We start from the raw sequence: 15,966 nt of genomic DNA, 5'->3' as shown, positions 1-15,966 counted from the left end.
GCAAGGCCAGTTAAAAACTATTTGGAAAACTGTGGGTGGGAAGTTCTACCTCACCCGCCTTATAGCCCAGACATAGCACCTTCCGATTACCACTTGTTCAGATCAATGCAGAATGCCCTCACCGGAGTACGCTTCTCTTCAGAACAGGGTATCAGAAATTGGATTGATTCTTTCTTGACCTCCAAGCCGGAGAAGTTCTTTTGGGATGGGATCCACAAACTGCCAGTAAGATGGGCAAACATCATAGCTTCCGATGGGCAATACTTTGAACATTAAATGTATAACAATTTTTTCACAATAAAGTCTTAATTTTCGTAAAAAAACCGCACGAATTAATGCATACACCCATATTTTCTAAAACTATTAAATTATACTTTTCGAAACTCGCTTTGCTGATTCGGAATTGGTAAATTTTGAATGGCAAAAATTTTTTCTGGGTTGGGCTTAACGCCGTCTTTTATCAAAACGTGGCCCAAAATTTCGGTTTCTCTTTTTAAAAAACTACACTTATATGCTTGGATTTTTAGGTTATTTTCCTGAAGCTTTGAAAAAATGTTTCCTAGTAAATTTATGTGTTCTTCTAGTGACGTAGAAAATATTAATATGTCATCTAGATAGACTACACATATATTATTAATATGTTCCTTTAGGATGTCGTTCAATAATCTGAAAAGTGGCTAGAGCATTTTTAAGCCCAAACGTCATCCTGACGTATTCATACAGGCCTGCTGGAGTCACAAAACCTGTTTTCTCTATATCCTTCTCTGCCATTAGGATCTGATGGTAACCTTTAGCTAGATCTATGGTGCTTAAGTACTGTGCTTTGCCCAATTTATCTAAAATTCCATCAAGATTTGGCAGGGAATATTTATCGTCAACAGTAATTTGGTTTAACCTCCTGTAATCAACCACTAATCGAAATTTTTTTTATACCGGAACTATCTGATTTATTTGGCACAATTATTATTGGTGAGCTGTATTTGCTTCGACTTTTTCTTATTATTCCTTGCTTTTTTATTTCTTCAATTTGTCTTTCCGCCTCGTCCGCATGTTTGGTGGGCAATCTTTAAATACGAGAATTAATTTGCTGATCCGTTGTTGTTCTAATTTCAGATCATCTCCTGCTTTATAAATTAGTTTTTCGTACTTTTTTAAAAGTTTACTTATTTTTATCTTTTCTTCTGGGTTTAAATGGTCGAGTTGAATGTTACTAACTTCACTTTCTTCCAACGAGTAAACTTGCTCCTGCATAATTTTCGTATGGAATGAAAGCTTGACACCATTTCTCAATGCCATTTCTTTATTTTCATTGTTTATCATTTTCACATTTTTAAATATAAAATCATTCCCCATTATAAGGTCGTATGGCTTGTTATAATCCATTTTTAACCATCGCATTCTTGCATTTTGCGGGTATCTAAATTCTAGTGGGCATGATGTCTTAACTCTTTCGTTCATCGCCCTTATGTCTCCATTCAGTGTACTAATTATTGCTTTATTATTTTCTAAAACTATTAAATTATACTTTTCGAAACTCGCTTTTTTCATTATGCTTATGGTAGAGCCTGGGTCTAATAATGCACACCATTTCTTATTAAATAGAGTGAGTGATATTAAAATTTTATTTTGATTTTCCGAGGCTAATTGGTAAAAAAATCCTCGTTGTTATTTGATTCCTCTGTTCTGCTCATAACGTCAACCTCCATGGGTGTTGGGCCATTTGAGCGTCTTGATTGCCGAGTGCCATTCTGTACAGCTTGCCTTGCAGAATTGCCGTAACCGTTATTACTACGATATTGACTATTTTGACCTGAATTTTCTGAACTAGTTTGTCTGTGGGGATTATATGGGTGATAATTATTTTGCCCTGAAAAGTTGGTATTTCTTTGGGAGTATCGTCTCGATTTATTTTGTGAATAATAGTTATTACTATTACGGGGATGTTGTCCTGAATTACTTTGGAAACGATCAATATTTTGCTCACTACCATTTTGTACCTTATAATTGTTTGCTATTTGATTCTTCTGGTTTCTGTTACTATTAAACTTTCTACTATATTGAGAAAATGAATCCGAATTTTTATTTTTTGTGAAACACATAGGGTTTAAATTTCCATCGTCCAGCCCTATAAAATTGTGGATTGTATTTGTCATGTCTGTCCATGCCGTTATATTTCGTACCGTATAGGCGAATGTTCCTGCTGCTAATTGCTTTATCTTTTGTATAAGTATTCCTGTAAATATTTCTTTCATTATATTTCCTGACTCACTTAAAGCACAATATCCCGTAACATTATCAATTATTTCCTTAGCTTTTCTACGAAGTTCAATGATACTACCCACCCTAAGATTGGTGAGGCCGTTGGTCAAAGTCATCTGGTCTTTTGTTGGCCTGAAGTGCTGTCTTAATTTAGCTTTACAAGTTGCCCAATCTTGAGGTGGGTTTGCTTGCAAAATTTTTTTTGCTGAACCACCAATTCTTAATTCATAGTTCACTCTAAAAACTATTTCTTCCTGTCCTACATAGTCCCTTCGTACTCTGTCAATAGCCTCAATGAAGGATGGCAATTTTTTTACATTTCCTTCGAAAGGAGCTAGATATTTTAAGTCCCTTTCGACTTTTTGCCTAAACGTTATATTTTGCTGTTGGGTGTTTTGTTGCAGCAATTGGGTAATGGCGACTAAACAATCTTGTATATTTTGAGCCATCTTCACAGATTTTTATGTACAGATAGAATAGAATACCATAAATAAATGTACAATATCTTGTATATTTAACAATTCGTATTTTACCTCTCGTAAAAGTATGCTTCAAATCATTTTAATTAGTTTTTTGTATTGCTCTTACTGCTACTGTTGTTATTGTTGTCGCCCTTACTGTTACTGTTGCTTGCTACTACTGCTGTTTATTATAAAACTCTTCTCTTTTAGTTATTTCGATTGGCGTACGATTTTTAGTAGGAAAGTCACATTTTTAGTAGCAAATCACACTGGGTTGTTTTTTTTTTTGTTATATATATACACATGTATATGTATATTACTTTTTAAACGATTGTTTTCAGTTCTTTAATTTTTCCAAAAATATATTGACTTTTTGAAAAAGTTGTACTTTCTAAAGTTGTAAAGTTCTTCTAAAGTTGTTTTACTTGCACCTACGCTTTCTTACAATTCGCTGAATTTGCGTTGACTGTTAAGTTGTTGAATTGCTTGCTGCTGCATTGGAAAATATGTTTTTAGCTTTCAATGCCGATATTTAAAATAGTTATTAAATTAAAACATTTTCTTTTTTTTAGTAGTTTGAAATCACAGCACTTGATTCTGCTTTTCATTTATTATTTTTATTTATTTATTTCCCATTATTATTTATATATTTAGTAATCACCACTCAACAACTAAAAAACACAAGTCGTTTCTTTCTCAAATCAGACTGGCTTCACACCAGATCGGCAACTCGAGCTTGCTGCTATGTCCGGCTGTACCACACATTCCAGCTCAAAATATGCTGAGTCTGTTGTTTGAGTCACGTATTGACGGATCATGCAATGTGGTGCAGTGCATGCCGTCGTTATACATAACTCGTGTCATTCGCCAATTTCCAGTGAAAATACTCGAACGGGTCATCGATAATTGGACGCAACGGATAGACCATTTGAACACTCCTTTTGAGAATGTGAAAATAAGTGAAATCGGATGATAACCCCGCCCACTCTTTATATAACTGTTTTCAATAAAACTACTAAAATTGCGTTATTTCATTAACTAACCTTATCAAAAACCATGTTCCAAAGCGAAATTTGACGACAAACTCGCCTACTTCCACAACACAATTTTAAATTCCATCTAAGTATTTCACTTTTCAAAAAAAAAATAAGCACCAATGAATGTATACAGATAATACTTTGATTAAGGTGTGCCATCTTTTGACTAAAATTTGTCAAAATCAGACTAAAACTGTTCAAGCCCCCAGATATCGAATATGTGGACACCAGTTTCTACTGCGACCTTTTTATGGCAAATGTCGGTCAACCTGTGAGATATACATATACATATAATATATTATCGCAGTTCGGCAAAAATGTTTTCCTGACTCCTGGTATGTCTGAATGTCCAAAGTGGATTAGATATAGGGTTATATATAGATATGTATATATAAATGTATGTCTGCCTGTCTGTCCGTGCAAGCTGTAACTTGAGTAAAAATGGAGATATCGTAATAACACTTTGTACACGAATTTCTAGGCAAAAAAGTCAGGACGAAGGGCCATTACCACAACCCAAACACGCCATTAATGGAAAACTATTAATGGAACAGCATTGGTAGAAGAACATCGTGAGCCAACTGTACTTCCGAAGGTAACCAATTTACTCTACATACTCTACGCTACCGCTACTGGATTCTTCATGCAAGGCAAGTTGTACGCGTGGTTACGACAAATACATCACCAATTCTGACATTGTTCTAGTCAGACATGAAAACCTCCCTCCAACTCTTTGGCAAATGGGTCGCATAACAGAGGTATATCCTGGCAGTGACGTCCTGGTACGAAACACAACATTGATTACCTCTTATGGAGTGTGCACACGCGCAGTGCAGAAACTGTGATTACTCTTACAACCCGACGACTTCGGAGCAGTTGCTTTTACCGAGCTTGGTGTTTAACACTGCAACTGTCAAAGGGGATCAAAATGACTTGTTTGACATTTCTTATAATTATAACTCATTTCAGGTACATTTTGTTTCTGAAAATTTTGTACGACTTTTTCTTAAAGATACAAATAATTAATTCTGTAAAACAGTACATAAAATTGTATGCGGTATACCTACATATACCGAGATGAGTCATTTTGACCCCCCACGGAACAAGGTTTGCGGTGCCGTTCTGTCGTATGTATATGGAAACTATTTGTGGAACGTAGCCTGAAAGATACACAGTGAAACCGTTATTTTCTCAAAATACCTATACAAAATCAAAAGTTTATAATTTTATTATCGACTAGCTTTTGCCCGCGACTTCGTCCGCGTGGAATAGTGACTACCGGCAGATTCTTGGTTCTTCCCACATAGTTCCCGTTCTTGCGGGATTTTCGGAATGGTCGAGTTCCCGCAGAATTTTCAGGATAAAACCTATGTTTTTTTTCGAGTTCCAAACTATATATGTACAATTTTTAAAGTAAATTTAATTATTTTAAAGAACTTCTGCATATACTACATTTTTTGTTTTATTATCTTGTGGCAGAAGAACATATTGATTTTCGCCACAACCCGATATTGATAACGCGACATATAACTGGCCGTGCGAAAAACAGTCTTGGCGTAAATCGATCCCCACGTGTTTGAATGTTTGCCCCTGTGATTTATTTATTGTGACCGCGAAAGATAATTTAAGCGGAAATTGTATTATTTTAAAATTGAAAGGTAAGTCGTTGGGTATCATTGGGATGCGGGGTATGAGGACTGTTTGACCAACTGCTGGACCAGTCAAAACTATTGCAACGATGACGTTATTGCGCAGAAATTTTACTTGAAGTCGGGTCCTGTTGCATAAATTTGGTGGTTTGAGATTTCTTAGTAAAATTATTGGGGCACCTATTTTTAACTTAAGAGAATGTGGGGGAAGGCCGCTTGGGTTCAAGGAATTGAGGAACTCCTGTGGGTAATGAACTACATCTTCTTGATCCATCACGGTATCAATGGATGTGTAGGTTACAATATCTCCTGGGAGTTTACTCAATATGATATCATTTATTTCGTCAACGCTACTATTTCTTGCCGCCAATATTGCTCTTTGACACATCCATTGATGGTCCTTGTTTTCTATTTGGCTGATGTCAGGGTATACCTTAGTTACTAATTCCTCGATGTTACCCACTTTTACTCCTAAATCGCAATCAATTTCAGTTTTATTATTAGAATGAGGTATTTTCCCGTCTCCTACAGAAAGTAATTTTGAAGGGAAAGTTATACCACCTTCCCCCAAATGTGCTCTCATATTTTTCGATAATTTTAAAATATTTACAAATTTCCATAATGGAGAACTTTTAAGGCAAGCCTTCACAATGTCTGCTCTAGTTTCCCTTACTATTACCGGTAAAGTTTGGCCAAAGTCCCCAGCAAACATAAAAGCAATCCCACCCATGATTTTATCACAGCTTCTAAGGTCTCTAAGAGTTCTGTCTAGAGCTTCTACGTGAATTATTTCTTTTTGCTGCAGGAAGCCCAAAGTCGGTTAGGGACTTATCTGAAATCTCATGAATTTTATCTTCAATTATGATTAGTCCATCATTGTATATATCATCATTATATGCTAATGTCATATCCTGATTCTCATTACGCATTCTGTTTAATATATCTTCACATAAAGCATCACGAAATTTATTCCATAACTCTAAGGGGTCAGATGGTTGGCAAAATCGGACATGGTATTTTGCCAATGTTCATCTCCCTCCAGTAAACCTAATTCCTTGCGTACGTTTGGAAAATAACACCATTCACGGTTCCTAGATGTTGAAATGACATTGGACCGCGAACATATTGCAATAACATTCTTAAATAAAAACATTCAGTTTGAGTTGGATGAATCGTATAAACACGGCCTAAAGTTGTGTCTTTTTTTACACCGGGATATCCCTCAACATCTTGCCCGTGTCTTCTTCTAGAAAATGAAATTCTTTGCCAAACGTAATACTGGGGAACTTCGTGATATAAAAGGGTTTTTGCAAAATCGTCGCTTTTGCAGAGATCAAAGAACGCTGTAAGTGTCGTTGATGAAGGATTGTTCACACGATCTTGGAGATTTTCATTATTATAAAAATATACTCTTTGTCCATTTTCCAAATGAACGGCTAAATGAACTACTGCCGGAAAACGTTCATGAATAGAAAATTGGAAAATTCTCCAAAACGCCTCCGAGGAACTTATATAGCGACCATTTAGATATTGTTCTACTTCATCGTTATTACTTTGTAACGAAAATGTGGCTTGATCAGAACCTTTATGAATATACTTACAGATGTATTTAATAGCTTTGACCGATTGACAAAACTCTACGTTAATGTGTGCATTGAAAATTCGTGATAGCAGTGGATTATAGGGAACCACCCAACGATTATCCACGCTCATTTCTGTACCTTTTACACGAATTATAGCTGTGTTTCCACCATTATCTGGAGACCTGCGTCTGTAGGTTGGATAACCGTCATCCCCCGTTTGTGTTTCCGAAATAAAATGCCTAGGAAACTTTTTAGAACAAACGTTTTCTTTCATACATGGTGATGTAGGATTATGAAATCCGCAAGAATCTGGTTGAACTTTGTTAGCCAGCCACAATAAAATGTGGGCGTGAGACAAACCTCTTTTTTGCCATTCTACACTGTAAACAAAGGCTTTCGATGGGCCAAAAATATTTTTCTTCGTTAATAGGTCTATCATTTTCGTGAGTTTTAAATGAAATACCCTAGAAATTAAATCATGTCTATCATAAGAATGTTGATTGGGCAATAGCTCACTTTTTATTTCTGGCCATTCGGGGTAACATGTAAATGTAATGAAGAGATCAGGTCTTCCAAATTTCCTGACATATGTCATGGCATCTTGACTTTTTTCATTCATGAATCTGGGGGATCCTGTAAATGACGACGGCAATATAACGTGCTGGCCAATATTAGAAGCGTTTATATGTCCATCATTTACGACGGCATCTCTTAAATGAATGTACTTTTTTGCTCTCAATTTTTTTTTGATTTCTTTTGATGAAGTCTAGCCTCTCAGAGATCATTTTTGCCGTCATATCAACACAATATTGGTTGAATAATCCTTTGAAATAATGTATACTGTTAAAGTCATTTATTCTCACCATGAATCTAAATGCATAAAACTGCATACATGAAATAGTTTTAGATGTAGCCGTGGAATATTAATACAGTATCCGTCGTTTCCAAAGGGAAACAGTAAGGGATATTGAAGCGGGTCATAAGATCTATGAATTTCAGAAACTCGTTGAAGTCGACCATCTCTCGCAGTCAAGAACAGCTACTTCATCTACTACCGGCGCATTATACCGACCTCTATGCTCATTAGGAGGTTTTACATCAGCATGAATGATAAGTTTTAAATCATTCGGTGGTCTATTTTCTAGATTGTACTTAAAACTTTGAATATACGTATTATGATTATGAAGATATGTTTAGAGAACGTCGATAAGATCGATTTGCAAGCTTGGGTTTAAATTTGAGCGCAAGGATACCTGATCTGCATGGGAAACAAAATATATTTGCAGGAATTCGGGTTGTGCCCCTACAGCTGGAAGTAAGTCACCGATTAAATGATAAACTTGCCCTTGGACTTTAAAAGTGGGCATAAAATTTCCCTCACGAATTTCTTTGGCACCAAATGAAGTCATCTGAAATAATGTATTATATTGTCTTGAGTGATTTAAGAAATGCTTAGATGATGGATGTGAGCCTGATATCAGTTCCACTACAACACAGTCCATGAGTTTCAGCTGCCCATTTTTTTGCTTGGCATAACTTGCATATTTTATCCATTCTACCAATATCAATATCATTTAGCTCAGAATAGTCAACGGTACAATCATAAGCAAAAGCAGCATTTAATAAATTATGTTGTCTGCGAGTTCTATTCCTAGTTGATCGGGCATTTTGCTGTGCTAATCGATGGGATCGTTCAGCGCTTGATTCTCGATCGCGGTTAGCCAATGTTCGGGCATTCTGTGAAGCCAAATGTTGAGAATGATCAGCACTCGATTCCCGTTGCCGGTTCGCCAAAGTTCGGAAATTTTGTGAGGCTAAACGCTGCGAACGTTCAACGCTTGCTTCCCTTGCACGGTTTTGTTCAGTAATTGCTCGTTGTGTAGCCAACCTGTGCATATTTTCATCCTCAGTTTCATAGCTGCGCAAAACTCGCAGCCGCTTTGCAGTAGCAGTCTGCCGAGAAAGCTGAGTTCTTTTTCTCGGCATTATAGTGATGAAGAAAAAACGTAGAAAATGAAAACTTAACTAAAGCGTATCTCGTAATAAAAAAAAAGAAACGTAAGATTAAGAAGATTAATAATTAGGAACCTAATTACTTTTATTTTTAACGATTATGTCAAAAGAACAACCGTAAAATGAAAATAAGGTAAACTAACTTTATGCTTAAACTTAACCCTAATCTAATGAGAATAAATAGGTAGACCACTCCAATTTACAGGTTTTATCTAAAGCAAAAAAAAAATTAGAAACTAAATACGTTAAACTAAACCCTAATCTAATAAGAATAATTAAGTAGGCGACACCTATTTAGGTACCTACAGGTATTATGTACCACAAAAAAAAAAAATATTAGAAACTAAATACTATTTTTAAAACAAACAATACTATACTTTTAAAAAAACACATACTTATAAATTAATAATCTACATGAAAACAAAAAAGTGTTATTATTGTGTAACTAAATACTATCCTAAAACAAATAAAGTACCTACTATATAGAAAACAACTACAAAATGAAACTGTGTTTAAAAAGTAATATTACGATGATAATTATATCGCATAAACAAATTAGCGCTGCATTCAACCGTTCAGTAGGGAGCCGACTCACTCGCGCGGCATGGTATCTCGTTGAGCTACACCCCCCTCCCGGCTTGCCCGCAAGTACCGCTCCTCTCCCGCCGCGCCGGCCAGCGCAGAGAGCGAGTTGGTTTTGATTCGAAGTTATTTATCATTGTAATCTTTAAAGTTTTTTGTTGAAATTAAGTTATGTCAAAGACAATTTTATTCACAATGAAGTACTCTTAACCAACAACATATTTATTTGAATAAAGATTAATATTATTATGTTGATACAACTTAAACAAATTATTTCGACCAAATTAGGTACCATAAAAACGGTTTTTGTGAGTTAATCTTAAAAGATAGACATATACTATCGCGGACTGTTTTTTAGATCATTAAAAGAGCTATTATTCTTTAATACATATTTACCTTTCCATTAAACAACGAAAGTCCAAGCGAGTCATCCGATACAGACAGTGAAGAGGAAATACTTCGACGTTTGCGTAGAAAAAGTAAAAGAGTCCAAGTTTTTTCTAATTTTGAAAGTAAAAGTGATCAGGATGTTGAAATGTCTGAAATCGATCAAGATACTGAAATATCTGTTGACGGCACTATGTGGAAAAAACTGAAAGAGGGCTCAACACCAGGAAGATTATCAGTACTCAACATTTTCAAAGAAATGTCAGGACCGACGGCATACGCGAAAAGACATATTATGAAAGGTAGTGTAAGAACAGCATTTTCTTTGATACTCTGCAATAGTGTTGTTATGAGACTTATAAAAATTTGCACTGAAGCAGATGCTCATCGAATTCTGAATAACCATGACTGGACTGTATCGTTAGCAGAGTTGAATGCGTTTATATTAATTTTATATACTCGTGGTGCATACGAAGCAAAAAAAAAGTTTGATATAAAATTCTGGTTGGCGTCGGATGTAAAAAGTAAATATGTTGTAAATGCATTTTCCTACTTAGGAAAGGACGAAAAGAGATTATCCGTACCTTTAGGTGAATTTGTCGTCCTAAAATTTATAGATCCATATATTAGTTGCGGAAGAACAGTTACAAAAAAGGATAACATGTCTCGTTTCTCGACAGTACTTTATAAAACAGAAAAATATACTCTGATCATATATAAGAGTAACCCCAATAAAAAAGTATAAGTGCTCAGTTCAAAACATAAGTCAGTGAAAATTCAAAAAGATGATAAACGTTTACCTGGAACGATTACATCTTAGAACAGTAATAAATTTGGCGTAGATGTTACGAATCAAATGGCTCGGAAATATACTCGGAAATAGCTGGATCCCAAAGATGGCCATTACAAGTGTTTTACAATATTTTAGATTTTGCCGGAATAATTTCAAGAATAGACTTTTTATTCCATTTATCCGAAGAACTTGCAATTTACTACAAAGAATTGACCGGTTGATCCACAGATCAAGTAAAAGGCATATCATCATCTATATCGTCACAAAACTAGACACATATTTCGATGAAACGTAAAAGGTGTCAAAAAGCACAGTGCACTAATAATAAAACGAACAACATTTGTGGTATATGCCATAAACGAGCCTGTGGTAAATGTTCTGCTATAATATCTGTAACTTGCAAAAAATGTTTTTGACTCTTATGCATAATTATTTAAAAAATTACTGCTATTATATTACTATTATTATTCAGATTATATTCAAGTTTTGTTCATAAAATTACAAAGTATATAATATAAAAACTTAAAAATTGCTGTATTTTCTTATATGTCTTTTAGTAATTTAAGAAACAAGTCATTTTGACCCCTCCTGTAGAAGTACGTATACGTCAATCGTCGCTAGTTCTAGTGTTAAGACTTATTTTCTATTTTTATTTCATATTATTTTCTACTTCAGTTATTTGCTTTAACTATTGTACTATTCCAATAGGAGCTCTCTTATTCTTTGATTCGCCGCAATAAACAGACGTGTTTTTAAGCTTAGTGCTGCCTTTTATTAAACAGTATGCATGCATGTATTTATTACATCTGCGAATAAAAAGATATTTATGCTTCAATAACTCAGTTATTTTATTATAACAGGTGATCCAAGTAGAGGTACTTTTTTCAATAGCCTTTTTTGGACAGATCACGTATGAGTCGTGTCAAGTTGTCATAATAATTTTCTTCGGTGTTCTTCGGCATCTCATTATAGAAAGACTTGCGCCTGAACGTTTACGTTACGTTCAACTTTATTACGAAAATTCACCTTCTGTAAAGAATGTGTTTCGCGCACTTCGCTAAACTAATGGGCAACATAATCGGCCTACAGAGCATACTATTCGCAGCACCACCACCCATCTTGAGACCCAGCTTTCATTATTGGATAATATTCGACCGAATAGACCACTTCATTCAGTAAGCAGTGAAGAAAATATAGCTGCCGTAGCTGAGAGTGTCCATGGAGACCGTGGAGAGTCGATACAAAATACAGCTTGTGAAGGAACTGAAACCGCTCAACCTTCCCAAGCGACATACTTTCGCTCTATGGGCTAAAAGTTCCAAGAAGATCCCACGTTTTCTAGCCAAATGTTGTTCAGCGATGAGGCCCATTTCTGGCTCAATGGGTACGTAAACAAGCAAAATTGCCACATTTTGGACGAAGAGCAACCTGAGGAGATTCAAGAGCTGCCAATTCATCCAGAAAAAACAACGGTTTGGTATGGTTTGTGGGCCGGTGAAATTATCGGTCCATATTTCTTCAAAACTGACGCCGATAAGAACGTGACCGTCATTGGCCACCTTTATTGCGCCATGATAACCGACTATTTGATGTCCGAAATGGAAGCTCGTGATCTCGGCGAAATTTGGTCTCAACAAGACGACTCCACTTCCCACACATAGCATCAATCAATGGATTTATTGAGAGAACACTTCGGTTAGGAGGTAGTTTCACATTTTTAGCCGGTCGATTGGTCGCCAAGATCGTGTGATATCACATCGTTAGACGTTTTCCTGTGGAGATATATAAAGTCAAAAATCGATGCAGTCAATCCCGCTTCGATTAAGGCCTTGGAGCAAAACATCGCGTGTGTCATTCGCCAGTTACCAGTCTCAATGCTCGAACGAGTAATCGAAAATTGGACTCAACGGATGGACAATCTGAGACGTAGCCGCGGCCAACATTTGAAAGCGATAATCTTCAAAAAACAACTGCCAAAGAATGTTCTTTCGAATGATAGTAAGCATTCCCAATTAAATTTGAATTTGCTGTGTTTTTTTCTTAAAAAAAAGGAGGGAAGCTAGAAATGGATGAATGTATATATATAAATATACATATGTACAATATATGTAATATGTAATAATAGCATTCTTAAAGATTTACTAAATTCTTCACTCGAAAATATGTAATCCTGGCTATTACAATACCACATACAATGCGAGACAATATAAGACAAACACAAATGAAACGTATGCATGCAATACCCATGCATTCAACATTTAACAATACAAACATATTTAGCTAGTTTAAGACCTTTTTTATAGTATTAAGAAACATGCACATTCATTGAGTGATACATTTAAAACAACCGATATCATATAACACACACATTTATGTAGATACGATAGATTTTTAAAATAGTAAAGAAGCGATGAAAATAGTGAAATAAAACAACATTTTGTAAGCCTAAAAGTAAATAAAATTATTATACAGCTGTATTTCGAAATAACGAACACATTAATTGTCAGGCTGGTTCGCTTTATCGAATTTTTCATTAATTTGAGTACTCACTCAGCGAGGTATATTTTTCAATAAAAATGAGTAAAAAATCCGAGAATTTTTGTTTAATACATTATTTATTGAATTATGTGTAAAAGAATAAAAAACCAAAAAGGAACAATTCAAAGCGCTTATGCATGTTACCCTAAAGAACGTAATGTGCTTAAAAAGAAAATGAGATTAAAAAATGTTTATATCAGTAATATAAGTTTCTATACCTAATTAAAAATTGATTAATCGTCGTTTGTTTCGTTGGAATACTAAGATTACATTTGATGGCTTCTTCAGTCAATACAATACGTTGTATGAAATCGACATTTTTCTGCTTTGACCATTGTATACATTGTTCAACATTTTTCTGCACCTTTATGTTTAAGTTTTGGGTATTTATTATCAATTTCACCATTCCTTTCAACTTTATCATTAACCCCATCGGAATCTTCTATGTAATTTTGTTCAACCCTGACTTAGAATTGAGTCCTCAAATGTTAAAAAAAAATATTTATTTAAAAAGGTCTAAGCATATAATTTATCGTTATTTACATTTGGAAAAGCCAAGTTGAACAATTTTACTCCATTGCTTATTGCCAATGTATTGTAGTGTGTATGTAGATTAACGATGAAATAGGAATATCATCCTCTTCAACGAAATTGCCCTGCTATTACACTTAATTGAAAAGGAAAGAAATACAAAACATTAATATACAAAAGTTAATGTTTCTTTGAAAATTGTTGATGTCTTTTTCTTGTTGTTCGCTAAACCGAGTACCGAACAATCGACATTAAAATTATTAAATTTGCGAAATTACTTACTTTTATTGACTATTCATTTCTTTATTTTGCATGGTTTATTTTTATGAAATAGCTGTTTGACAGCAGAATGTTTTTCACCTCATGTGATGACTTTTTCTTATGAGGTTCAAGCAAGAATAACTTCACAAAATAAACCTAACTAATAGTTGTGAGGTTTTCTTACAATAGGGCTGATATTCGGGAACTGGAAGAAGAGAACGACAAAATTACGTTTTTGAATGCCGAAGCGGTGGATCGCGTACTCACTCGTGTTTCAGCATTTTTCTTATAAAAAACGCAGCAGCTGTAACAAGTGAAATACAATATATTAATTTTAGGAAAAACCGCTATATAAAATACTATGCAAACATAAAAAGTGTCAATTTCAATTTATACAGTCTTAAAAACAAGCTTGAGAATAACACTTTCGAGATTTTTTCGATATTTCGCTCTACAGTAGCAATAGGGAATTCAGCAGAGACAAAGAAATGCCCAACTCATCTGTCACTGGAAATGAGAGAGCAAACCTCCTGAAAAATATGTGAACAGATTTGTTACCGCTGTTGAATATCACTAAAGAAAATTGGAAAACAATAAAAATTAAAGAAAATTATGAAATCTTTTGTAATGCAATGCTTCGTAGTATTAATTTTCAATTGAAAAAAGAAAAAACATATATTAATTAAGAGCTAATACATTTATCCCTTTATCAATGGTATTCGGTGCGTCCTGCACGGTATCGCTGAGGATGCGCGTTATCCACTGAAGTAAACATGTTGCTAAGCCGATCCATGGTTGCCCGAATCACCGACTCTGCTAGGCGAATATGATGACCGAATATTGGAACGAGAGAGCGATGCGTAGCACGAACCGAACCATTATTCTGGTAAGAAACGTGTGCGATTTGCAAACGTTGTTCCGGATTAAGTCTATTCATTATGAAATGGCGAAGCAAACTGAGTATAAATCAAGTAACAGATGTCAAGTATACCAACTCCGAAAAAATTACAATATTACTTCCTTTAAACACACACACAGGTCTAAAATAACATTTGTTATAAAAACTAACACTATGTTTATATTAACATTTTACATTTCATACGATTTTTCCACTTTTCATTATATTACCCAAGCGCCAATAAAGGTATTGGAATAAAACCTTACACGCATAGTGCCTCTAAGGCATAGGGTGGGGCACGAATCGTGCTACAAAAACAAACCATAATTACTTTTTTCCTGTGTGAGTAATCGACTTACTTTTTTTCGTGGAAAGCGTTTTTCGTCGAATGAAGAAGCTATTACAGCCGTAGACGGGTATCTTGCCGAGCTTCCTGAAAGTCATTTCTGGGATGATTATTAGAGTAAGTGTATTGAAGTTAATGGAGATTATATTGAATAAAAAAATGTATTTCGTGCCAAAAACAGTATTTTTTCCTTTCGAGCTCAAAAACTTTTCAAGCAAGTTGTATTTAAGTTTTTTAAAACTGAATACTTGGAATACCGAAAAGAGGGTTTTGGATAGTGCAGCGGTACCATGCTTTGTAGTCCGTCATTTCCGTCCGGTTGGTAAATAAGTTTGCCGAAAGTATCGCAAGAAGATCCTACTATCGAGATTCGTATGTTCGTGTTCAAGAAACAATAGCGGGGGTTGCATCGCAAATTCAGGCAAATCCAAAAGTTTTGACTCGCAACTAACTAACACAACGACTCGACCATAATTTCGACAATAACTTAATAAATTGCCTGTTTATGTCTGATGAGGCCTAGTTTGATCTAAACGGAAATAGAAAGAAGCAAAATTGACGTATATGGAGTGAATTAAATCTAGAAATAATCCACTAGACGGAACTTCAACCAGAACGAGTCACTGTG

At 35.0% G+C, this 15,966-nt stretch overlaps 1 protein-coding gene and 1 long non-coding RNA gene across 14 annotated transcripts in view; one reads left to right on the top strand and one right to left on the bottom strand.

Moving 5' to 3' along the window:
• Positions 1-15,966, top strand: part of nAChRalpha4 (nicotinic acetylcholine receptor alpha4) — a 946,244-nt gene that overhangs the window by 688,716 nt on the left and 241,562 nt on the right. The window lies entirely within an intron of this gene.
• LOC118680820 (uncharacterized) lies at positions 13,389-14,293 on the bottom strand. Its single transcript, XR_004976413.2, has 4 exons — positions 14,116-14,293; positions 13,846-13,969; positions 13,521-13,782; positions 13,389-13,464 (listed from the first exon to the last, which is right to left on the bottom strand). It is a non-coding gene; the product is annotated as an uncharacterized lncRNA (long non-coding RNA).

The sequence above is a fragment of the Bactrocera oleae genome, chromosome 2 (assembly GCF_042242935.1).
Source record: "Bactrocera oleae isolate idBacOlea1 chromosome 2, idBacOlea1, whole genome shotgun sequence".
Taxonomy (NCBI): domain Eukaryota; kingdom Metazoa; phylum Arthropoda; class Insecta; order Diptera; family Tephritidae; genus Bactrocera; species Bactrocera oleae.
This window is presented reverse-complemented; position numbering and strand designations above follow the sequence as displayed.